The sequence below is a fragment of the Rattus norvegicus genome, chromosome 1, assembly GCF_021556685.1.
Source record: "Rattus norvegicus strain SHRSP/BbbUtx chromosome 1, alternate assembly SHRSP_T2T, whole genome shotgun sequence".
Lineage (NCBI taxonomy): Eukaryota > Metazoa > Chordata > Mammalia > Rodentia > Muridae > Rattus > Rattus norvegicus.
Genome location: NC_141534.1, coordinates 108,222,307 through 108,247,221, shown reverse-complemented (window position 1 = coordinate 108,247,221; position 24,915 = coordinate 108,222,307). Strand labels below are relative to the sequence as shown.

Below are 24,915 nucleotides of genomic sequence, written 5' to 3'. Positions count from 1 at the left end.
TATCCGTTCCCATCTTGTCATTTCTGCTGCCACCTGCACAATTCCGGGCAGCTCTGTCCTTCCCATTGCCTCTACAGTGTGAGGTGCTGCTGGCCGCTCGGGCTGCTTGTCATCTACTCCCTTGTTTACGTCCCAGGCTCTTATATTAAACGTTCATTAAATGTTCTACGATCCATCCAGAGCAACCTTGTCAGAGCAGGGAGGGGAAAAGCACGTATCTATCTTCTCTCTTGTCATTTCTCTCAGAGGAATGAATTAAATATTTTTATTGCCTGGAAGATTAATTACCTCCCGTCCTCAGGCCAGCTTTAATATTCTAGCTGTAGTTTCTTGTGATTGGGGCCTGACAGGATTTCTGCCCTTCTTCCAAAGTCCTTCCTTTGCCTGGGTTTTGGTTTCTGTGAGGCCTTGGCCTTTGTGGGGAGAGGGCAGGCTTGACTTGCAGCTTTAGATAAATTGCTGAGCTGTGAATTTTACAGTTCACATGCCTCCTGGAGTTACCGGGATTTTCCTGGTGTGTGGGGGTATGGTTATTGTGGTCACCAAACAAAACACTTGAGACCCAGAGATTTTAAGCAACGAACCCAAGGCTGTCCAGTGAATAAATTTTAGACCCTGATGCCACACTGGGTTTTAGGCTGTAGATCGGCTTTATCATTTGCACTCAAGTGGAAAGGCTCCGATGTGCTGATTTAACCAATCTAGCACCCCCTTTTGGAAGCACCTATTGTGACATAGACCTGCCTTGTCAAGGTGAGGAAGAAGAGGCAACCACCTCTAGGCAGGCCATGTTGGCTAGATAATAGACATCTCTTGTCCCCCAGAAGTGGAAGTGGACTTGCTCTTCCTCAGAGGTCTTCATGTTTGCAGGGACCTTTTCATCTGTCTGTAAGGTAGCTTCTCTCAAAGGCTGCTGTGTGTGTGTGTGTGTGTGTGTGTGTGTGTGTGTGTAGGGGCGTGGTGTCTCCACTGGTTAAGTGCTTGTTTCAGAAGCATCAGGACCTGAGAGGTGGCATGTACTGGAATCTCAGGACTGGGAAGGAGGAGACAGGAGGATTCCAGGGTCTCTGGTCAGTTAGCCTAGCTTAAGTGGTGATTTCCAGACCAAAGAGAGACCCTGTCTCAAAGGTGGATGGCATTTCTAAAAATGACACTCATGGTTGTCTTTGGCTTCGACATGCCTGTACATACATGTGCACATGTGAGCATCCCCACAAACATGCATATACACATGTACTTACCTCCCCCACACACAAACATGTACACAGGTGCATACACACACACACACACACACACACACACACAAGTGACTTCTTAGTCACTCACAATGACTGAACTCTAGTTCCTCATTCCTGCCTGTGTACCACCTCCAAACAAGTACTTTCTTATGTTTTCTTACCTGTGCTGCTTCCTCTGTGCCCTACCCACCCTCTAATAATCCTCTTTTCTCCTAGCCAGCCTGCTCTAGCTTCCCTGGCCTCGAGTCCCAATGACTCAGCTTGAGAAGAGTCTTCCCGTCAAAGAGTCTGTCTGAACTCCCCAGCTCCGTCACCCTGGGCATTTCTTGGAAGTTCAGTGTTCCTGTGTGATCCACAGCTGGGTGGAGGTGCTTTTTGTCCTGGATCCCTGCTGCACCTCTAGTGATTTCTAGGCCTCTGCCTTTCATCCACTAAGGACACAAATGGACTTCAAACACTGCCCTGCTTTTCAGTTTAAAGCACCAGGAATTGGGCCAACTAGCTTTGTGGAAGAAAATGGCCATTGCCTTGAGAACCACAGTTTTGCATCTATGGCCACTCTCAGGACGGTAGAATGTTTTCTAGCGGGGGCCCAGGAGACTTCATGGACATTGCACTAAGTGGGAAGGGTGACAGTTTTCCTTCAGAAGGGGCACAGGAAGGATGTGGCTGGCAGAGACTCTTGGAGGAAATGTCCCCTCGGTGTCACCAGGGATCGACAGTGTACCTCCTACACTGGAGCATGGGGCTGGGAGGAGATGCAGCGAGACAGGAGGCCGTTCATTGATGAACATTTAAATGTCTGGCTGGAAGCTTCACGTAGGCACAGGGGAGCCACGGGCAGGCGCTGAGCAGTGGAGGCGCGAGCCTGAGCTGAGATTTGCAAAGGTTACCTTAGACCCCAGGGGAGGGGAGAGAATTGGTAGCACGGAGAGGAAATGCTAAGAAGCTGTTGCAATCATCCTGGACACATGTTCTCCCGGCTGAACAGCCCAGTGGCGGTGAGGAGAAAGGCAGCAGGAGGGCAGAACAGAATGGATGCGGAAAGGCAGGACTCGGGGATTGTGAGGAGACAAAGGTGGCTGTAGGGAGGCCATGTTAGCAGGAACTGATGCCCGATGGTTTGGAGAGCAGCCGGATGTGGGGCTGGGAAGGGAGGGTAATGGCTACAGTTTGAGCATTAAAACCTGAGGTGCAGGTGAACCTCCTGGTTTCTGTGGTGCGTAGCATTGTTCAGCTGTCACCATTCACCGCTCCTCTGGTGCTCCTCCTTATTATACATGTGTGCCCGCCTTTTACAGGGCGGCTCTGAACTTCTGATGGGCCCTCCATGCCCCTTCATGTACTCTAAGTCCAGTCGCCCTCCTGTGTGCATCTGTATACATGGGAGGAGCACCTGGAGGTTATGATCGATGTAACTTCGTAGTTCGTGTCTGGGTATTTACAGGAGAGGACGCACTTGGAGTGACCGAATGTCTGTTGACTTTCCCACCAATCTCCTAGGTAAGGTCCCCGAACCATTGATTCAATAAACTAAAAAGGTTACTAGAAAAGGCAGTTTACTAACAAATGCCCCAGAAACCACTAGGATGTAGCAGATAGGATGTTCAGCTGTCGTAGAAAGGTAGAGATGGTTGGGTGGAATCAAATCTAAAAGTACGCTCAGCTGTCAGAGCCGAAATTGATGTCTTAGGGGTGTTAACAGCAGCTGTCACGCACTGAATGCTTTCTTTGTGCAGATATTGCTGTGAGCATTTTACATGTAGTAATAAACTCAAGTCTCCTACAAACCTAGCAAAATGGCAACTATTACTATTTCCGTGTTTTGGGGTGTAGAAGCCGAGGCAGCTTGTCCAGGGTCATATAACTTGTACCTGATGGAGGCAGGATTCGAACTCAGACCTGTGGTACCAAGGTCTATATGGTTACCCTTGCCATGCCCCACCCCTTGGCGATTTCCTAGCCAACTTTAGACTATTATTAATGCAAACATCAAGCCACTCTCAACTGCTAGGAGACAGGAACATTGCCGTCTTCTCTGTAGCCCGTGTGCTGTAATGGTACCTTGCAGGTTCACTAAATGCACATCAAGTGAGTGCCCTCCCCCATCACTTCCATAATGTAAGGAGAAGGTGGGCAAAGGGGTCTCATGGAGCCTCATCCTGGCTATGAGGTCAAGGGTAACTGAATTGCCGATGTTCCTGCTTCCACCTCCTAAGTGCTGGGATTACAGAACATGCGTCTTTGCACCCGGCTTACATGGTACTTATGGTCAAACTTAGGGCTTCATGCCTGCTAGGCGACCACTGTGCCAACTGAGCTACATTCTCAGTCCAAATGAAAAAAGATGTAGAACCTTATTTTTATTCTCTGTGTCCGGGTGTTGGCCTGCGTGTACTTCTGTGCACCGCACGCTTGCCTGGCATCCCTGGGAGCCAGAAGAGGGCGTCTGATCCTCTGGAGTTACAGATGTCTGTGAGCCACCAGGCGGGGATGGGAACTGAACCCAGGTCCTCTGGAAGAGCAGTCAGTGCTCTTCACTGCTGAGCCATCTCTCCAGCCCCACAACTCCATTTAAAACCCCACAGTTTCGTTGTTACTGGGACAGATGATACATTTCACTGAAGTGGTGCCTTGTGGTGATAGGACTCCCTCTGACCATAAGTCTGGACGTATCACTGAGCCTATCTGGAGTAAACCACCATGGTACGTGACAGATGCAGTGACGTTTCGTTCATGCCATTATTATTGCTAACACACAGAGAAAGACACTCTGACTGTTTGGAAGAGTTAGTTTTCTTTTCTCTATAAATTTTTGTTAAAGAAAAGGTTTTTTTTGTTGTTGTTTTTTTGTTTTTTTTTTGTTTTTTTTTTGCTTTGTTTTAAAACAGTTTGGGGAAAATGTTCCCTGATCCCTCTGCAATTTCACACCTCCCCATTGTTTCCTGGGCCACATAGGAGGCAGTAGACAAAAGGCAGATGAACCTGGTGTAAGCACCTACCCAGGACTAAGTCCAGCCATCAGGACAGTCTTCGGCGTTACCACTATAACTCCTGTCACACACGTGAGGAAACTGGAGCTAAGACAGTCTTAGGAACTCAGCCAAGTTCGCAGATTGAGCAGGTGATAGGACCAGAAGTCAAACCTGCGATCACCTGAACTAATACAGTGGCTTTCTGACTGACTGCAAAGCCAGATCCTAATGCTGGGCAGTCTTCTGCTTGTAGTTCTTTTTTTTTTTTTTTTTTATTAACTTGAGTATTTCTTATATACATTTCGAGTGTTATTCCCTTTCCCGGTTTCCGGGCAAACATCCCCCTCCCCCCTCCCCTTCCTTATGGGTGTTCCCCTCCCAACCCTCCCCCCATTGCCACCCTCCCCCCATAGACTAGTTCACTGGGGGTTAAGTCTTAGCGGGACCCAGGGCTTCCCCTTCCACTGGTGCTCTTACTAGGATATTCATTGCTACCTATGGGGTCAGAGTCCAGGGTCAGTCCATGTATAGTCTTTAGGTAGTGGCTTAGTCCCTGGAAGCTCTGGTTGCTTGGCATTGTTGTACTTTTGGGGTCTCGAGCCCCTTCAAGCTCTTCCAGTTCTTTCTCTGATTCCTTCAATAGGGGACCTATTCTCAGTTCAGTGGTTTGCTGCTGGCATTCGCCTCTATATTTGCTGTATTCTGGCTGTGTCTCTCAGGAGCGATCTACATCCGGCTCCTGTCGGTCTGCACTTCTTTGCTTCATCCATCTTGTCTAATTGGGTGGCTGTATATGTATGGGCCACATGTGGGGCAGGCTCTGAATGGGTGTTCCTTCAGTCTCTGTTTTAATCTTTGCCTCTCCCTTCCCTGCCAAGGGTATTCTTTTTCCTCATTTAAAGAAGGAGTGAAGCATTCACATTTTGATCATCCGTCTTGAGTTTCGTTTGTTCTAGGGATCTAGGGTAATTCAAGCATTTGGGCTAATAGCCACTTATCAATGAGTGCATACCATGTATGTCTTTCTGTGATTGGGTTAGCTCACTCAGGATGATATTTTCCAGTTCCAACCATTTGCCTACGAATTTCATAAACTCGTTGTTTTTGATAGCTGAGTAATATTCCATTGTGTAGATGTACCACATTTTCTGTATCCATTCCTCTGTTGAAGGGCATCTGGGTTCTTTCCATTTTCTGGCTATTATGAATAAGGCTGCGATGAACATAGTGGAGCACGTGTCTCTTTTATATGTTGAGGCATCTTTTGGGTATATGCCCAAGAGAGGTATAGCTGGATCCTCAGGCAGTTCAATGTCCAATTTTCTGAGGAACCTCCAGACTGATTTCCAGAATGGTTTTACCAGTCTGCAATCCCACCAACAATGGAGGAGTGTTCCTCTTTCTCCACATCCTCGCCAGCATCTGCTGTCACCTGAGTTTTTGATCTTAGCCAATCGCACTGGTGTGAGGTGAAATCTCAGGGTTGTTTTGATTTGCATTTCCCTTATGACTAAAGATGTTGAACATTTCTTTAGGTGTTTCTCCGCCATTCGGCATTCCTCAGCTGTGAATTCTTTGTTTAGCTCTGAACCCCATTTTTTAATAGGGTTATTTGTTTCCCTGCGGTCTAACTTCTTGAGTTCTTTGTATATTTTGGATATAAGGCCTCTATCTGTTGTAGGATTGGTAAAGATCTTTTCCCAATCTGTTGGTTGCCGTTTTGTCCTAACCACAGTGTCCTTTGCCTTACAGAAGCTTTGCAGTTTTATGAGATCCCATTTGTCGATTCTTGATCTTAGAGCATAAGCCATTGGTGTTTTGTTCAGGAAATTTTTTACAGTGCCCATGTGTTCCAGATGCTTCCCTAGTTTTTCTTCTATTAGTTTGAGTGTGTCTGGTTTGATGTGGAGGTCCTTGATCCACTTGGACTTAAGCTTTGTACAGGGTGATAAGGATGGATCGATCTGCATTCTTCTACATGTTGCCCTCCAGTTGAACCAGCACCATTTGCTGAAAATGCTATCTTTTTTCCATTGGATGGTTTTGGCTCCTTTGTCAAAAATCAAGTGACCATAGGTGTGTGAGTTCATTTCTGGGTCTTCAATTCTATTCCATTGGTCTATCTCTCTGTCTCTGTACCAATACCATGCAGTTTTTATCACTATTGCTCTGTAATACTGCTTGAGTTCAGGGATAGTGATTCCCCCTGAAGTCCTTTTATTGTTGAGGATAGCTTTAGCTATCCTGGGTTTTTTGTTATTCCAGATGAATTTGCAAATTGTTCTGTCTAACTCTTTGAAGAATTGGATTGGTATTTTGATGGGGATTGCATTGAATCTGTAGATTGCTTTTGGTAAAATGGCCATTTTTACCATATTAATCCTGCCAATCCATGAGCATGGGAGATCTTTCCATCTTCTGAGGTCTTCTTCAATTTCTTTCCTCAGTGTCTTGAAGTTCTTATTGTACAGATCTTTTACTTGCTTGGTTAAAGTCACACCGAGGTACTTTATATTATTTGGGTCTATTATGAAGGGTGTCGTTTCCCTAATTTCTTTCTCGGCTTGTTTCTCTTTTGTATAGAGGAAGGCAACTGATTTATTTGAGTTAATTTTATACCCAGCCACTTTGCTGAAGTTGTTTATCAGCTTTAGTAGTTCTCTGGTGGAACTTTTGGGATCACTTAAATATACTATCATGTCATCTGCAAATAGTGATATTTTGACCTCTTCTTTTCCGATCTGTATCCCTTTGATCTCCTTTTGTTGTCTGATTGCTCTGGCTAGAACTTCAAGAACTATATTGAATAAGTAGGGAGAGAGTGGGCAGCCTTGTCTAGTCCCTGATTTTAGTGGGATTGCTTCAAGTTTCTCTCCATTTAGTTTAATGTTAGCAACTGGTTTGCTGTATATGGCTTTTACTATGTTTAGGTATGGGCCTTGAATTCCTATTCTTTCCAGGACTTTTATCATGAAGGGGTGTTGAATTTTGTCAAATGCTTTCTCAGCATCTAATGAAATGATCATGTGGTTCTGTTCTTTCAGTTTGTTTATATAATGGATCACGTTGATGGTTTTCCGTATATTAAACCATCCCTGCATGCCTGGGATGAAGCCTACTTGATCATGGTGGATGATTGTTTTGATGTGCTCTTGAATTCGGTTTGCCAGAATTTTATTGAGTATTTTTGCGTCGATATTCATAAGGGAAATTGGTCTGAAGTTCTCTTTCTTTGTTGTGTCTTTGTGTGGTTTAGGTATAAGAGTAATTGTGGCTTCGTAGAAGGAATTCGGTAGGGCTCCATCTGTTTCAATTTTGTGGAATAGTTTGGATAATATTGGTATGAGGTCTTCTATGAAGGTTTGATAGAATTCTGCACTAAACCCGTCTGGACCTGGGCTCTTTTTGGTTGGGAGACCTTTAATGACTGCTTCTATTTCCTTAGGAGTTATGGGGTTGTTTAACTGGTTTATCTGTTCCTGATTTAACTTCGATACCTGGTATCTGTCTAGGAAATTGTCCATTTCCTGAAGATTTTCAAATTTTGTTGAATATAGGTTTTTATAGTAAGATCTGATGATTTTTTGAATTTCCTCTGAATCTGTAGTTATGTCTCCCTTTTCATTTCTGATTTTGTTAATTTGGACGCACTCTCTGTGTCCTCTCCTTAGTCTGGCTAAGGGTTTATCTATCTTGTTGATTTTCTCAAAGAACCAACTTTTGGTTCTGTTGATTCTTTCTATGGTCCTTTTTGTTTCTACTTGGTTGATTTCAGCTCTGAGTTTGATTATTTCCTGCCTTCTACTCCTCCTGGGTGTATTTGCTTCTTTTTGTTCTAGAGCTTTTAGGTGTGCTGTCAAGCTGCTGACATATGCTCTTTCCTGTTTCTTTCTGCAGGCACTCAGCGCTATGAGTTTTCCTCTTAGCACTGCTTTCATTGTGTCCCATAAGTTTGAGTATGTTGTATCTTCATTTTCATTAAATTCTAAAAAGTTTTTAATTTCTTTCTTTATTTCTTCCTTGACCAGGTTATCATTGAGTAGAGCATTGTTCAATTTCCACGTATATGTGGGCATTCTTCCCTTATTGTTATTGAAGACCAGTTTTAGGCCGTGGTGGTCCGATAGCACGCATGGGATTATTTCTATCTTTCTGTACCTGTTGAGGCCCGTTTTTTGACCAATTATATGGTCAATTTTGGAGAAAGTACCATGAGGAGCTGAGAAGAAGGTATATCCTTTTGCTTTAGGATAGAATGTTCTATAAATATCCGTTAAGTCCATTTGGCTCATGACTTCTCTTAGTCTGTCGACATCACTGTTTAATTTCTGTTTCCATGATCTGTCCATTGATGAGAGTGGGGTGTTGAAATCTCCCACTATTATTGTGTGAGGTGCAATGTGTGTTTTGAGCTTTAGTAAGGTTTCTTTTACGTATGTAGGTGCCCTTGTATTTGGGGCATAGATATTTAGGATTGAGAGTTCATCTTGGTTGATTTTTCCTTTGATGAATATGAAGTGTCCTTCCTTATCTTTTTTGATGACTTTTAGTTGGAAATTGATTTTATTTGATATTAGAATGGCTACTCCAGCTTGCTTCTTCTGACCATTTGCTTGGAAAGTTGTTTTCCAGCCTTTCACTCTGAGGTAGTGTCTGTCTTTGTCTCTGAGGTGTGTTTCCTGTAGGCAGCAGAATGCAGGGTCCTCGTTGCGTATCCAGTTTGTTAATCTATGTCTTTTTATTGGGGAGTTGAGGCCATTGATATTGAGAGATATTAGGGAATAGTGATTATTGCTTCCCGTTATATTCATATTTGGATGTGAGGTTATGTTTGTGTGCTTTCATTCTCTTTGTTTTGTTGCCAAGACGATTAGTTTCTTGCTTCTTCTAGGGTATAGCTTGCCTCCTTATGTTGGGCTTTACCATTTATTATCCTTTGTAGTGCTGGATTTGTAGAAAGATATTGTGTAAATTTGGTTTTGTCATGGAATATCTTGGTTTCTCCATCAATGTTAATTGAGAGTTTTGCTGGATACAGTAATCTGGGCTGGCATTTGTGTTCTCTTAGGGTCTGTATGACATCAGTCCAGGATCTTCTGGCCTTCATAGTTTCTGGCGAGAAGTCTGGTGTGATTCTGATAGGTCTCCCTTTATATGTTACTTGACCTTTTTCCCTTACTGCTTTTAATATTCTTTCTTTATTTTGTGCGTTTGGTGTTTTGACAATTATGTGACGGGAGGTGTTTCTTTTCTGGTCCAATCTATTTGGAGTTCTGTAGGCTTCTTGTATGTCTATGGGTATCTCTTTTTTTAGGTTAGGGAAGTTTTCTTCTATGATTTTGTTGAAGATATTTACTGGTCCTTTGAGCTGGGAGTCTTCACTCTCTTCTATACCTATTATCCTTAGGTTTGATCTTCTCATTGAGTCCTGGATTTCCTGTATGTTTTGGACCAGTAGCTTTTTCCGCTTTACATTATCTTTGACAGTTGAGTCAATGATTTCTATGGAATCTTCTGCTCCTGAGATTCTCTCTTCCATCTCTTGTATTCTGTTGGTGAAGCTTGTATCTACAGCTCCTTGTCTCTTCTTTTGGTTTTCTATATCCAGGGTTGTTTCCATGTGTTCTTTCTTGATTGCTTCTATTTCCATTTTTAATTCCTTCAACTGTTTGATTGTGTTTTCCTGGAATTCTTTCAGGGATTTTTGCGATTCCTCTCTGTAGGCTTTTACTTGTTTATTAATGTTTTCCTGTGCTTCCCTAAGTGTGTTCAGGTCTTTCTTGAAGTCCTCCAGCATCATGATCAAATATGATTTTGAAACTAGATCTTGCTTTTCTGGTGTGTTTGGATATTCCATGTTTGTTTTGGTGGGAGAATTGGGCTCCGATGATGCCATGTAGTCTTGGTTTCTGTTGCTTGGGTTCCTGCGCTTGCCTCTCGCCATCAGATTATCTCTAGTGTTACTTTGTTCTGCTATTTCTGACAGTGGCTAGACTGTCCTATAAGCCTGTGTGTCAGGAGTGCTGTAGACCTGTTTTCCTCTCTTTCAGTCAGTTATGGGGACAGAGTGTTCTGCTTTCGGGCGTGTAGTTTTTCCTCTCTACAGGTCTTCAGCTGTTCCTGTGGGCCTGTGTCTTGAGTTCACCAGGCAGCTTTCTTGCAGCAGAAAATTTGGTCTTACCTGTGGTCCCGAGGCTCAAGTTCGCTCGTGGGGTGCTGCCCAGGGGCTCTCTGCAGCGGCAGCAACCAGGAAGACCTGTTCCGCCCCTTCCGGGAGCTTCAGTGCCCCAGGGTTCCAGATGGTCTTTGGCTTTTTCCTCTGGCGTCCGAGATGTGTGTGCAGGGAGCAGTCTCTTCTGGTTTCCCAGGCTTGTCTGCCTCTCTGAAGGTTTAGCTCTCCCTCCCACGGGATTTGGGTGCAGAGAACTGTTTATCCGGTCTGTTTCCTTCAGGGTCCGGCGGTGTCTCTCTGCTTGTAGTTCTTGATAGACTGGACGAGGGTGGTAGTGTGCGCTGACAGCTTTAGATTAGAACTGTGGGAGCAAACAACACATCCAAAAATATTTCACCTCTCTTGCAGAGAACATGGGTTCTGTTCCCAGTACCTACATGGGGGCTCATCGAAGTCTGTAAATCCAATTCCAGGGAATCCAACCCTTTTTCTGGTTTCCCTGGGCACTATATATCCATGAAGAGCACATACATGCTACATGCACTTACACACGTATATAAAATAAACTTAAAACTTTAAGATACATATTTGACCTCTGGCTGGGGATGTAGCTCAGTTGATAAGTACTCCATAGCATGCCAGAAGCCATGGGTTTGGTCCCCAGCACTACATAATCCAGTGTGGCGGCCTGTGTCTGCAATCCCAGAGCTTAGGAGGTGAAATCGGGAGGATAAAAAGTGTTAAAAGAAAAACAATGTTGAATTATCGTGGATGTGCAGTACACCCTGGCCTATAGTAAGAGGAACCTGAGGAGAGAAGTGTATGTAGCACGGCCTTTGGAAGTCGTGGCTTGCCCAGTGTGTTTTAGGGTTTCCATTTTTGGTTTTGATAGATTGTTTACCTCCTATACAGGAGCTCAGTGGGGCCCTTAGTCTTCTCAGAGCGGAGGAAAGGAAGCACACTGTAGAGTGATTTGTCTTGTGAGGTGGGTTTTCCTACCCTCCAGAGTTGGGCTAAGTGTAGGGGAGGAAGCAGAAAAGTTCAAAAGGAAGTCGTTGGGACCAGGCAGTCCTTCGCCCAAGCTCTGTCCTTTCTTTTGTCAGAACACCTCAGGTTTGCTGTTACTGGAGTCCCACAGCACCTACTTTCTCTGTTGCCATCCTTTATTCAGCTGCTAAGGCCTGTGTGTGTTACTTTCTCAGTACACTGGCCCCTTCTTGTTACTGAGCAGTAATCCAGTATGGCTGAACTACAATCTATAGGTTTGTCTATTGTATCAGTGTTCTCAAGCTGCCACTTACAATGGTAGGTACTTATCAGTTAATAGTTGTGGAAGTCAGAAGGCTGAGTGAATTAGTCTTATTTTCAAATTATGACTTCACAAGACTAAAATCGAGGTGTCGGGTGGGCCAGAAGTTGTGTAGAAGCTCTGGGGAAGGCTGTGCTCCTTTGTTCCCCCCAGCTCAGCCACCAGCTTGAGTCCTACCAGACTACAGGAGTGAGATCACACTCTCTGCTGTCAGCCTGTGGTCATTCACAGCCTGTCCTTTCAACATTGACCCCTGATGCTGGGCAGTGGAGTTATAAAAAAAAAAACAAACACAAAGATATAAGGCTAAATACGTTTATGATTTTTTGCGTTGGTCCACACTGAGAAAAACAAGTATCACATGTTTTCTGTCGCAGTTGGAATCTAGATTTAAAAAGAAAGTCAAAAGAGTAGAAGGGTTAGTTGGGAAGAGGAAGGAGATTGACAGGTGGCGGGGACGGAGATCAGACGGTATGTACATGTCACATGTGCATGCATGAGTGGTAATGTCAAGGTTTTGTACAACTACTGGGCACTGGTTTAAATTACAAAATACTAGCTTGTGACGATTTCTTTTGTTTTTTTTTTTTTTCCGGAGCTGGGGACTGAACCCAGGGCCTTGTGCTTGCTACCACTGAGCTAAATCCCCAACCCGTGATGATTTCTTTTGCTCATGACCTTGTGGCTGGAGGTTAGGGGCAATCGCATTGAAGGAGAAGGAGAAGGGGAAATGAGCCTTATCCCAAGGGGAGAGGAAAGGTGTTCTGTAGAGGAACCTGTAGAATAGAAGGTGTCTGTGCAGACGTCATGGAGGATGCAGTCTGCCATACTTTCTATTCAGGAATTCGCTGTGACACAGATGTGTCATCAGTCAGGAAGAAGGCATTCTGCGTGTCATTGATGTGTAGCCAAGAATAGAACCCAACAGTCTACAACTTTGTTTTGAACTGGGAAAGTTGAAAAGTCACCTTACTCGACCAGGAAGGGGCCTGTGAGGATCACTTGGCCAGGAGCTATCCTGCAGGCAGCGGTGGGTCTGGGGGGTGACATATTTGTCTGCTGACTTGCGGGCTGTGCCCAGATAGAACTCAGTCAGGCTGGGTCACTTCACTTTTAATCTCGGAAAGAATGTAACTTTAGGGTCTGGCCTTAGCAATGGATTCTATTTTATTTTAATTAAAAAGACAAAGTGCTGGCTGGGATACAAGATAGCAGGTCTAGAACTTGCCTAACACGAAAGAGACCCTGGGTTCTTACCTGCACTACACCAACCAGGCCTGGGGGTACATGCCCAGCACTTAGAAGGTCGGACAGGAGGACAAGGAGTTCAAGGTCATAAGGTCATCCTTAGTGACATGGTAAGTTTAAGGGCAGCCTGAGATACAGAAGACCATGTTGGGTCAGGGTGGGGTGGGGAGGGGAGGAGTCAAAGTATTGCTTTCTCACCGAGGATCCTGAGGGTACTACATGTCACAGACCCTCTTGGGTAGGGTCACATTCAGGTGTCTTGCTCCTGACTGCCAGTGACCCAACTGAGCTCAGCTTAAGCATCTGCAGCAAAAGCGAAGACTCTTTAGCCTTGTGCACAAATGGTCCATCCTGCAGCTGTTACCTGTGTGCACAAATGGTCCAACCTGTGGTCCTCATAGAGGGAATTGAGATAGGAAGGAAATGTGCTGCCAGCTCCCAGACCCTACCAGCCCACTTTCTAAGTGTCTCCACCCTGTGAGGCCGTCCAGGGGCTTTTCCTCAGGTCTTGTGAGATCTTCCCGCCATGTCTATCTTAGCCACTGAATCTGAGGGGGTCACTTGGATCCACCCACTATTTATAGAAACCATAAAGAGTGAGGCAGCCTCAGAGGTAAACTCAGTGTGTCCTGTTAGCATCTGGGGTGAGTGGTATACAGATGGCAGACATCTGATTAGGACCTACTGTGTGCTGGGCACTGTGCAAAGCTCCGTAGATAGAGATGAGCAAGGCCCTGCTGTTATTTGTACAAAATGGTATAGACATGTGAGAACCACTTGGTGCCGAGTGGAATAGTACCGTCTCAGCAGCAAGGCCCAGCGGCGGGAACAGTCACTTCTAAGGTGGTGTGGCCACTTCTTAGCTATGTGCTTTTAGTCAAGGTGTTCACCCTGTTTCTCAATTAATCTGTAAAGCAAAGCTATAACAAGTTAATCTAGACCAAGTACCTAAGAACAGAGCCTAGTTAACTAAAGTCAGTGCCCTCTTCCCGTGTATGCCCCCTCTCTCCCCTGCCCAGGATTATAGCAAGATGAGGACCCAGCCCGAATTGGTACACAGGGGCAGGGTGGTGGGATGCTGTTCATGAAATTAGCACACAAGTGTTTGTGGATGATTCTGCTGAACAGAGAGGCTGGAGCGCTGTGTCCAACACTCAAGAGCCTAAGTAGGAATTTGGGCTTGAGCAGTGGAACACAAAATAACCCATGTGGACTTTCAAAAGAACATTTTTGGTAGAGGAGGGAGAGGTCGGGTGAAGCAGAGGACCCAGGAAGCTGTGGCAGAATTCCAGTTGGGAGCTAAGGCCAAATCCACGGTCACCACCTCTCTGAGTACGTGCAGGCTGAGGGAAAGATTCAGTTCTGCATCTGGCCCACACTGACCTGTAGGATTGTTGTCGGTAGAATGTTGGGTTGAGCCCTAATTTGTCCCGTGTAGCCATAAATCTTGATATCCTGATATCATGTTCAACCTTCTGACCTCAGATCCATCCAGACAGCTACACACACGGCATTGAGTAGGAGTTGGATGGACACCCGTGGGCCTCTCCCCAGAGGCCTGTAGAATAGGGAGTTGCCTCATGGGATGGACAAGCCGCTGAAGAGAGGCCCAGTATTTAAAGTCGCAGCGATGATAACTGCATTGTTATGGATTGCGTAGAAAGGCGGGCCATCCAGGAAGCTGAGATGTCTATGACGTGCTTCCGCTGGGCCGGAGTCTCTGGCGAACGTGATCTCATTTAATCTTTGCAGTCTGGTCAGGTAAATGTCACTATGCCCTTTTTATAGGGAAGAGGCTCAGAAATTTACAGGTCCCATATTAGGGTCAGCCTGTGGGCCACACTATGTGTCCCTGAGCCTCAGTGTACAAAGTAAACATCATAATGAGACAAACCCAAAGGACGATTTCTGCCTCAGAGATGTTCTACAGATGACAAAGAGAAGGTGGCATGCGGAGGGGAAGAGGGAAGTGTTCCTTGGGCGGGGCCTTGGTGTTGCTATGAGCCGACCAGCAATCCCCACTCAGCCCTCGTGTTCCCTTACTGACCTAAAGCGTTTCACAGAACATGGTCACCAGACAGACCACTTTGTAACCGTTGCTAAGTGAGGTAAAAGATGAGACCTTCTATAATTTTGTTTGAACACAAATGAAACATGGCCATTCTCCCTGGTGGTTGGTGTGACCCATTTTCAAGTAAGATATATAGAAATAAATAAATATGCAAAAGTAAATTGGGGGCCTGGATAAGCAAAAAGCCAGCTTTTCCATGTGTTTTAAGTCATCACCAGATTCTTCGCACCCTAATGCAGTAGGAACGCTATGTGAATTTTGCTCATATAGTTCGCCACATGCCTACTCATGTGTTTCCTTTAAGTCCTGTTTGTTTTGTGTATGGGTGTGACCCTGGAGCTTGCTGTGAACAGGCTAGCTGGTCGTTCAGTGAACCCCGGGACTCTTACATGTCTGGCTCCTTTCCCCTCAGTGCTGGGTACAGCTGCCTACCAGTCTGCCCGCCCTTAACATACGTGCCGAGACACATACGTGCTGAAGCCCAGAATCTCGTGCTTGCAGCAGTCATCCTACCCACTGAGCCAGCTGCTTGGTCACGTCGGTGTCTCTCTCGGTCAGTGTTCCTACGCCTCTGTGGACGGCCTTCATGGTTCCCCAGTTGTCTCAGTAATATCGTTGCCGGCTGCCTTTCTCTGTCATCCAGGTCACAATCCTTGGTCGTGTTTGTATTTGGTTTCTTGGCCTTCTTTAATCCAGGACAGCTTTACCTTGTCTTCCATGGCTGTGGTGTTTTAGGCACACAAGGCAGTTCCGTAACCACGTATTATGTCCCTCAATTGCTTTTACTCGATTTTTCCTCCTAATTAGATTTCACCTCTGCCCTCTTGGCAGTGGTACTAAATAAACGATGTCGTGCCTGCCTTTAATACATCCTCAGAGGGGAATCTGATTTGAGTTTACCCATTATTAGTGTGGTTCACTCATGTCCTCAAGTGAGGTGCTGTCCACCCCCTTTTCTGGGGGAGCCACCATCTTTCCCCTGCGACTGAACAGTGATCTGTGAGGAGATGGCCGGGGCTGTGTAAGTCGGCCAACTCTTCCTGGACTTTTGCTCTCCAGTTTTAAGGTGAATTGACAATTCATCCCTGCGTTCTCTGATATTGTAATGGTTGTAAAACTTTTCTAAATCAATTGTTCCTTTTATGTTTATTATTTATGACCCCCTTGTATGAGGAATAGAGTTCCCTGCTTCCGTATTTATTACCCAGTATGTATTCACGGACTTTTGTTTCACTCAGTGTATTTAAGTGAATGTTGTCTTTATTCCTCTTAATGTCCAAATTCTCCCTGGCCCCGGCTGGTAGGACCCCCTGTAAGGTGGCTCCTGTGTAGTCTTGACATCCCCATCCCTCTGACTTTATAAGACCCCTGTGTCACCTCACTTCTTGGCACAACGATTGTTCTCTCCAGTTGTTCTTTCCTTGTCCTGACCCTGGAGTCTGCCATTTCCTCAGGGAGTCTGATTTCTCTTAGTGAAAAAGCATTTAGGATCTGAGATCTGTGGGCTAAGGGAACTCATCGATGCTGGAGGGGCAGGGCTCACCAATTCTAGGCACTGCCCTCTTGGCAGTGATACTAAATAAATGATGTTGTGCCTGCCTTTACTACATCCTCAGAGGGGACTCTGATTGGATTGGCTTAAGCAGCCTATATGTGTAGGAACTGTAATTTCCCATCATGCCTTGACCTTTGGTCTGGTGTGCAGGGCTACTCTTTGCTTCCCTAGTTCCATGTTCGCGTTTCCTCCATCGACAGTGGAACTCTGGTTTCCAGCAACATTGATATATTTTCCATCTGCACACTCCAACAGTGTGTGCGAAATACCTTTAGAACCCACATATGTACCCTGTGGAAGCAAAGGACCTACTATATAGTTTAAGATGTTTTTTTGTAGTTCTTTTAAAAATTTTTTTCCTGGGTTTTTGTTGTTGTTGTTTATTTGTTTGTTATTTTTAGTTTTTCAAGAACAAAGGCAATTACTGTCATTTGGGATTACTTTAGATTATAATTCCAGAAAACAGATGCACACAGTCTTGAAAATCTTGTTTTTAACCAGAGCATACTGAGTCAGAGTCCTGTGTCTAAAGGCTGCGAGGATTAGCTGCCCCCTGTACCTCTAAACAGTTATATATGTATTTGAAGTAAGATTTGCCTATTTTTATGTTTATATTTTATATTTAGTTTATATAAATTTATGGTTTTCTATGTTTGGCTTCTTTTAATATTATTTTTGATATTCTATGAGTATCAGAAGTTTCCCCCTGCTCTATGAAGTATGTGAGTAAGTTTTCTGTTGCTGTGGTAAAATACCATGACATGACAACTTATAGAAGAATAGTCTATTTATGTAAACAGTTCCAGAGGGTTGAGAGTCATGGGGCTGGAGAGATGGCTCTTCCAGAGGTCCAGGTTCAATTCCCAGTACCCACATAACAGCTCACGTCTATCTGTAATCCAATTCCAGTGACTCCAACTTTCTCACACAAATGCATACATACACACAGGCAAAACACCAATCCATAGAGAAAAAAGTGTTAGTCATAGCAGAGAGATATGGCAGCAAGTGGCAGGCATGGCGGCAGGAAGAAGCATGAACAGGCTTACGTCTCGAACTGCAAGCAGGAACCAGAGAGAAGGAACAGTCTTCTAGCTCTCAAAGCCTGCCTCTAATGGTGTATTTTCTACAAGGCCACACCTCTGAAACCTTCCGAACAGCTCTATCAATGTGGGATGCATAGGGTGTCCCACTGAAGCTAGAACTACCTGCTTTCTCGTGAGTACTGGGCGCTGAACGCTGAGCTTGCTGCGTACAAGGCAAGTACCATACCCCTGAGCCTCACACCGAACCACTAACTTCCTGCACGAACCACGTTTTTTCTTTGTTACACCGATGTCAAATCTTTCTTTAAAATTTGTAACTTTGATGCATGGGAATCCGGGCCTTGTGCTCTGTTACATAGCCCTGGTTTCATTCTTCTACGTAACGCACTGTGAACACTCTCACACATGCTTTTTGATGAAAACAAGCACATGTCCATTTGGGGCACTTGGATGATCTGGTAAGTGTATGTTATGTGTACGTACACAGGTTTTCAGCATTGGAGGATATCGTCAGACAGGTTTCCAGAGCAGCCATGGGCTTTCACCCCTGATGACAGTGTGAGACTTCAACTCAGTCACATCTTTACCAGCACTTGGTCTTGTTAGTCTTTTAAATTGTTTTGTTGTTTTTTGTTGTTTTAGTAGTAGCAGTGTAGTAGTAGTAGTAGTAGTAGTAGTAGTAGTAGTAGTAGTAGTAGTAGTAGTAGTAGTAGTTGTTGTTGTTGTTTGAGACAGGGTTTCTCTGTGTTTAACAGTACTGGTTGTCCTGGACTCGATTTGTAGACTGGGGGCCTCGAACTCACAGATGTCTGCCTGCCTCTGCCTCCTGAGTACTGGGGTCAAAGATGTATGTTACTATGCCCGGCAGTCGTTCTCACTCTCATCTGTTGTGGAGAACTAGAGCAAGGGTTAAACTTTCTTGAAAAGCCTGCTGTACAGCAATGGTGCTCAACCTGTGAGTTGTGACCCCTTCGAGGGTCGAATGTCCTTTCCTCGAGGGTCGCCGAAGAGCATTACAAAACAGTTATTTTCATTCTGATTCATAACAGTAGCAAAGTCACAGTTACGAAGTAGCAATGGAATAATTTTAGGGTGGGGGCCACCATGACATGAGGAACTGTGTTAAAGGTCACGGCATTGGGAAGGTTGGGGACCGCGGCTCTGCAGCGCTTGCCTGTCCCAAATCTGTTCGTTGCTTTGAGTTTAACCAAGCAGACTGCCCTCTGCACACAGTGCCATGCTGTCCCAAGGGTACGATGACACACCTTTACTTGGTCTAGATGTATTGTTATATTAGGCTCCTCCAATCTGCAAGGATCAGAGATACTCATATCTAAGGATTGTGGTGGACTTGGGTATAGAGGGGAGAGCAGGTGAGGTGAATGTCTTACAAGAGAGCAACAGAAAAGTCATTCGGGATCAAAGGCAGCTCAGAGGCTCAGCCATTGGCCCTCAGACATAATGTTTACACTGTGGTGCTTCAGAGGTAATGTATGTCTCGGGAGCGTACCTTTAGAAGGAAGAGAATGGAATGAAGGGTAAGGTTGTTTTTTTCTATAGAAGGCAATGTGCTTGTGTGGAGTGGTCAGGAAGTGTTTAGGATGTGTGAGGTGCGTCTGTCTACCATTTTCAGAGAGGCAAAGGGGGTTTGCCTGCTAGCACGTGGCCAGGGAGCTAGAATGCCAGGTTTCAAATCAGCTTTTCTCATTCCTGCCCTGAAGACCACTTTTCTGCCACTCCCACACTGAGTCCAGAGAGCATTGGAGGTTCAAGGAGATTTGACAAAAGCAAATTATAGCTGAGGTGGGAAGGGAGAGGAGCCGGGCCTCCCAGGAACTGAGATGGTCCACCGGACAGTGTGTTTTGGGCTAGGTCTCGGTGTGTGTCCCTTGGGTCGGAGTGTGGTACAGACACAGGGAACGGACTTGTCTTATTGAGCTAGGGCCACAGGAAAGGGGAGACCAAGTGTGGGGACAAGATGGAAGTCTTTATTACCATGACAATGTAGGACTTAAAAAGGGAGAAGGAAGAAGCAATAGTCACGTGGGGGGTCTTAAAAGAGCCTGGGCTGGGGTGGAGAGGACTGAACAGCACCCCGGCCACTTTGAGACTCCCCGAGCAGCACAGTGAGTGGACTCGGAGTCTGACTAGATGCAAGGCAGAGCCTCACCGTCCCAGGAAAGTGTCTTGAGACAATCAGCTCTCCTGTGCATGACCCTGGCTGTCCTGTTGGCCACCCTTACAAAGCCCTGATGCTGTCCTTTGGTGAACTGGTTCCTCAAGTAGTCAACGATGGGTGGGCATGTATTGTTCTGCCATGGCAGCCAAGTCTGGAGGAGTGGCCTGTTGGGGGAGGAGCTTCAGCGCTGCTCACCAAACAGGACAGCTAGTGCTCGGTGTGGGTAAGTGGGAGCTTACACAGGGAGCCTTGCTGTGAGGACACATGCTCTGAACCTTACCCTGTTAGCTAGACGCTTATGACTGAAGTCCGTGCGTGTGCTGGAGTAAAACTTGGCAGTATTGCCTTGGACGTTAATGCTCCACCCTGGAGAATTACTAACCCTAGTCCCTAAGCTACAAAAGGCACAGTGGGCTTCTTCAAAACTTGAGATGTCATCTCTCAGTCCCTATGAATGTTCCAGTTCAGCTACATTTGGGCTCCCGGAGAGGACCGTGCAAATGTGTTGAACCCGCAGGAGGAGGAGCCATCGAGAGTCACATCTGAGATGCCTCAGTGAGTCTAAGAGAGGTCTTCAAAGGAGGAGTAGCTGCCACTCTCTTCAGCCAGATAGAGCTGGGGGTGGGGAGGACGAGGTGGAGGGATGAAGTCCTGAGCCTGCAGCTGGCCAGGGCTCCCTTTCACCTTCCTGTGCTCACTTTGAACCTGCTGCTGGTAGTGCCCACCCGCTTGTGTGTTGGCAGGTTCAGTCCCAGGGTCTTGAACCTTGAGAGGCAAGTGCTTTATCTGTAAGCCATATCTCCAGCCCCTAGTTTACATTTCTTTAGGGATGCTACCCTAAAGACTGTGCCCATACATGCTTGGGACTGTTTTGTGCTGACGGCCCCCCCCTGCTCCTGTTATCTTGGTATTGACCCTCACTCCATGTCCTGCACTTGGGTTATGGACAGAGACACTAGGCAGACAGGCAGTTGGATGATGGAGGGACTGAGGTAGGAAACACAGAGTGCCCAGGTGGAGCAGCAGGCTGGGGTTGGAGGTTGATGTTTAAACAGTTCTCTGTGGCTTACCTAGGAAATTCTAGTCAAGGAGAATAGAGCCTGAAATTACATGGCGTCCTTAGAGAAAATACACATCATGATTGGAAAAGAGAATACATTATTTGCGGTTGAGAGTTTTGGGGAGGCCTTCTTAAGTCGTGCTTTGTAATTTAGACCTCACCCTCCCAATGGAGTGGAGGGGAGCTGAGGAGGGTTTGCAGCAGGAGTCAGATTTGCGTATAAGAAAGGAGGGCCATTTCATCTGTCCTACAGCACTTCTGTAAGGCAGACAAGACACACTGTCATCTTTTAGTATCTGAGAACATTCAGGTCCTGGAGGTTAGAAGTCTTGCCGAAGTTCTCAGGCACCAGAAAGTAGAGGGCCCAGTAGTGACCCGGCTTCCTGGCTTGGGATCTTTCTCCTGACACATAGCCATTTTTAACAGTCTTCTACAAAACTGCCTGCCGCTGGACAGTGAGGAGGAGCTGGCAGGAGTTAGGAAGCAAATGGCCATTGATACGATATCACTGACGGAGTGCAGTGCTGGGAGCTGTGGCGTGTGGTGGTCGGGGTCCCCACCTAAGCCAGAGCACAGAGAGGGAGAAGCCATGCCACAGGACGCACCATGTTCCCAGCTCAGCACTGGCATGACAAAGCCTGTCCTTCCCTGTCTTACCCATGAACACAGAGCCGCAGCGACAGTGGGGAGGGAGCATCTGTCAGTGGCTGGCCGCAAGCCTGATCCCTAATGCTGGTCGGCTCCAAGCCCCCGATCAAAGTCCTTTGCCTCTCTGTGTGTTTCTTAAGTCAAAGAGGTTTGTTTGTTTGTTTGTTTGCGGCAACATGAAGCAGAGGTAAAGGACAGTGGCTTGTAAATCAGACAAACCCGATTTCCCTTCTGCTGTCGCCGCCTTCTGTGGAAGCCACTGAATATGTATGAGTCTGGAGCTCCTCATCTCCAAAATGAGCAAAGCTAAACATACCTGGAGAGATGTCTGCGACGATTAAAATGTGCCAGTGTTTCAGAAGCGCCTTGGAGCACAGCCTGGCATGCACGAGTCCTCGGGTTATGGTGGTTTTAATTATTGTTCTTATCACTGTCACCACACCACTACTGCTGTCACCATGGTGAAACAATGTTCTGGAAATAAAGACTGGTGGGAACAAAAATGCCTACTCGAGTTGCTACCAGGATGTGTGTGATTGCCCTGATAATTTATTTCTGTTACCTTTGGAGCCCCTCCCCCAATTCTAAACATATAAATTTATAGTCAGTGGCTTTTTTTTTTCCTATGTGGAGAGAACTGCATTATAATTTTTTCTTATTTTTAATGGATCTCCCCCCATTACAAGAATTAGTGTGTAAAACAGAGAGAGAGAGAGAGAGAGAGAGAGAGAGAGAGAGAGAGAGAGAACAGACAGGCGCTGTCAGCATTCTGTTGTTTCTCCTTTCAGTCATTTTTATTCATGTTTTATTACAGAGTGGATAATGTATTATGGATACAACTTTTATGTGATTTTTTTTTCAGTTCAGATGATATTTGGGATATTTTCTTAGTGTAAGCATCATTTTCCTAGGCTGCTTAATAGTCCATCAAATAGCTCTACCATCATTTGCATACATATTTGCTTACTGCTAGACATCCATGTTGTTTCCCTGTTCATCAGTCTAAGCCGCTCCCTGTGACAAACAGACTTGGGAGCCAGCCTCAGTACAGCCAGGAAGTTCATGGTGAACTCCCATCATGCCTCTCTGGTCCGCAGGGAGTAACCATAGGACAGTGACAAACCTCCTCAAGCTCAGAGACAGTCTAGAGCAACTTACCAAGAGGGCTTCTTGTCCACACTCACCCGGAGTCCATGCATAGACCCCTCTCCCAGGTGGACTGTGGCCCAGGGAATCCCATCTTTGTGCAGGGCAAGGCTTAGGAGCCCAGGCTGCCCTTCTCACCTCCAGCCTGCCTTGCTGAAATGCTTTGAGCCCTTCCTGCCATTAGAACTTTCATTTCCACCAGGGCATAAGACAGGAACTTGTCAGGGTATGAGGGCCACAGTGGCACTAGTCTTTTTAAATGTGTTAGATTTAAAGGTTCTTTATGTGTATAGGTTCTTTGCCTATAGGTATATGTGTGCCCAGTGCCCATGGAAGCCGAAAGGAAGGACAATCAGTCCCTAGAACTGGAACCACAGATAACTATGAGCCACCATGTGGTGCTGGGAAGTGAACCCAGGTCTTCTGGAAGAGTAACCAGTGCTCTTAACCACTGAGACATTTCTCTAATCTCTCCAGTATTTTTTTTTAAATAAATATCTGTTTTATATACATACACACGTGTGTGTGTGTGTGTGTGTGTGTGTGTATGATGTGTGTGTGTGATGTGATGTGTGTGTATGTGTGTGTGTGTGTGATGTACAACATGAAGTTTTTTTTTTCTTTTTTTCGGAGCTGGGGACCGAACCCAGGGCCTTGCACTTGCTAGGCAAGCGCTCTACCATTGAGCTAAATCCCCAACCCTCAACATGAAGTTTTAAAGTAAGTACACTTTGTAGAATGGCCAGGTCAAGCTAATTTATGTATCATCTCACATCTGTCATTTTTGTGTTAAAAAAGCTTAAAATATACTCTGCAATTTTCCTTTTTTTCATTTGTGTGCATGTGTGTGTAAATTCATGTTTGCATGTATGTGAGCACACATATATGTGTGCACATGTGAAGCCCTGAGGTTAATGTTAACAGTTTTCCCCCATTGTTCTTGCACCGTATTCACTGAGGCAGAGTCTCTCAATCCAGCTTGTTTTGGGGATCTGTTGTCTCCATCTGCTGAGACTGGAATCCCAGGTGGGCTACCGTGTTCACCCTGGGTTAGCATGGGTTCTGGGGATCTGAACTCCAGTTCGTGCATGCACAGCATGCCTCTTAACTTCTGCTACTCAGAGGTTCTTATGAATACCACACACTGTTAGTAATCAGTCATGTGGGCCATAACATGGATGAACCCAAGGAGCATTCTGTTAGATAAGCCAGGTACAGACAGGCTAGATGATCTTGCTCTCGTGGAATCATTCCCATACTCGTGAAAGTTCTCACATTGACTTGCCCTGGAACCCAGGACAAATCATTTCCTCTTTCCGTGTCTCCTCCCTCTCTCCTGGTAACGTAGCCAACACCCATGGCCCTTCCATATCAACGTCCAGAATAGCTACTCCTTTTCTCCGGCTTGGGATTAAAATGAGTGCCCTAACGCTGGTCACACATGCTTCTCCAGAGCCTAGAAAGCTTCTTCCTCTGCATTCAGGGAGCCACCTCTGCCTTTCCATCCCTCCACTTCCTCCTGACAGCTGGTAGAGACTGAAGGGGTAGACGAGCTCACCAGTGTTGGAAATTCTGGGTTCAAACCCTGACGACCCACTGCCCTCTCACTCTGAGACTTTCTTCCTTCATGCACTTGGCATTTTGATTCATTTGTCTGTGAGATGTTAACTGAGCCCCAGGCTCTGTACATTTCACCAGTGCAATACAGAGGTGAGGCTCACTGTGTGCGTCTAGCAGAGACCAGAAGAAATACTGAAAGGCAAGGTGCCTGCTGCAATGTGGTGCCTGTGGTGCCGGATAAACAGAATGATTCTGACCAGGCAGAATGACATCAGTGCCCAAGCCAGCCTAAAGGAGTTTAGCCAAGGAGTTCAGTGGGTGCTCTGAGGTAAAAAAAAAAAAAAGAGCCTTTTATGTAGGCGGTAAGGAGAGGCCACTCTGGGTGGACAGACAAGCATGTACTTACTTGAGCACACAGTGCATTTCGAGGCCACGGGCGTCTGGGCTGGAAGGAGGAAGGGACAGATCAGGAACATCCCTTCCCCTGACTCCTTGGCTCCTTTTATCACTGAATGTGGTGGTCATTTTAGTCCAGTATTTGAAAGCTGTTATCTTTATTACTATATCTTTCGGTTCTCTTAAAATAATGTGTACATTATAGAGAATTTTAAAATGTTTTGAGTGTGGCAGCATACTCCTGAAATCTTATCATTCGGGAGTTAGAGACAGGGAAGTGGGAGTTTAAGGCCAGTTATAGCTCCACGAGAC

At 45.7% G+C, this 24,915-nt stretch overlaps 1 protein-coding gene across 4 annotated transcripts in view; it reads left to right on the top strand.

Annotated features, from left to right (window-relative positions):
- Positions 1-24,915, top strand: part of Sergef (secretion regulating guanine nucleotide exchange factor) — a 202,831-nt gene that overhangs the window by 110,667 nt on the left and 67,249 nt on the right. The gene's annotated exons all lie outside the window — the stretch shown is intronic.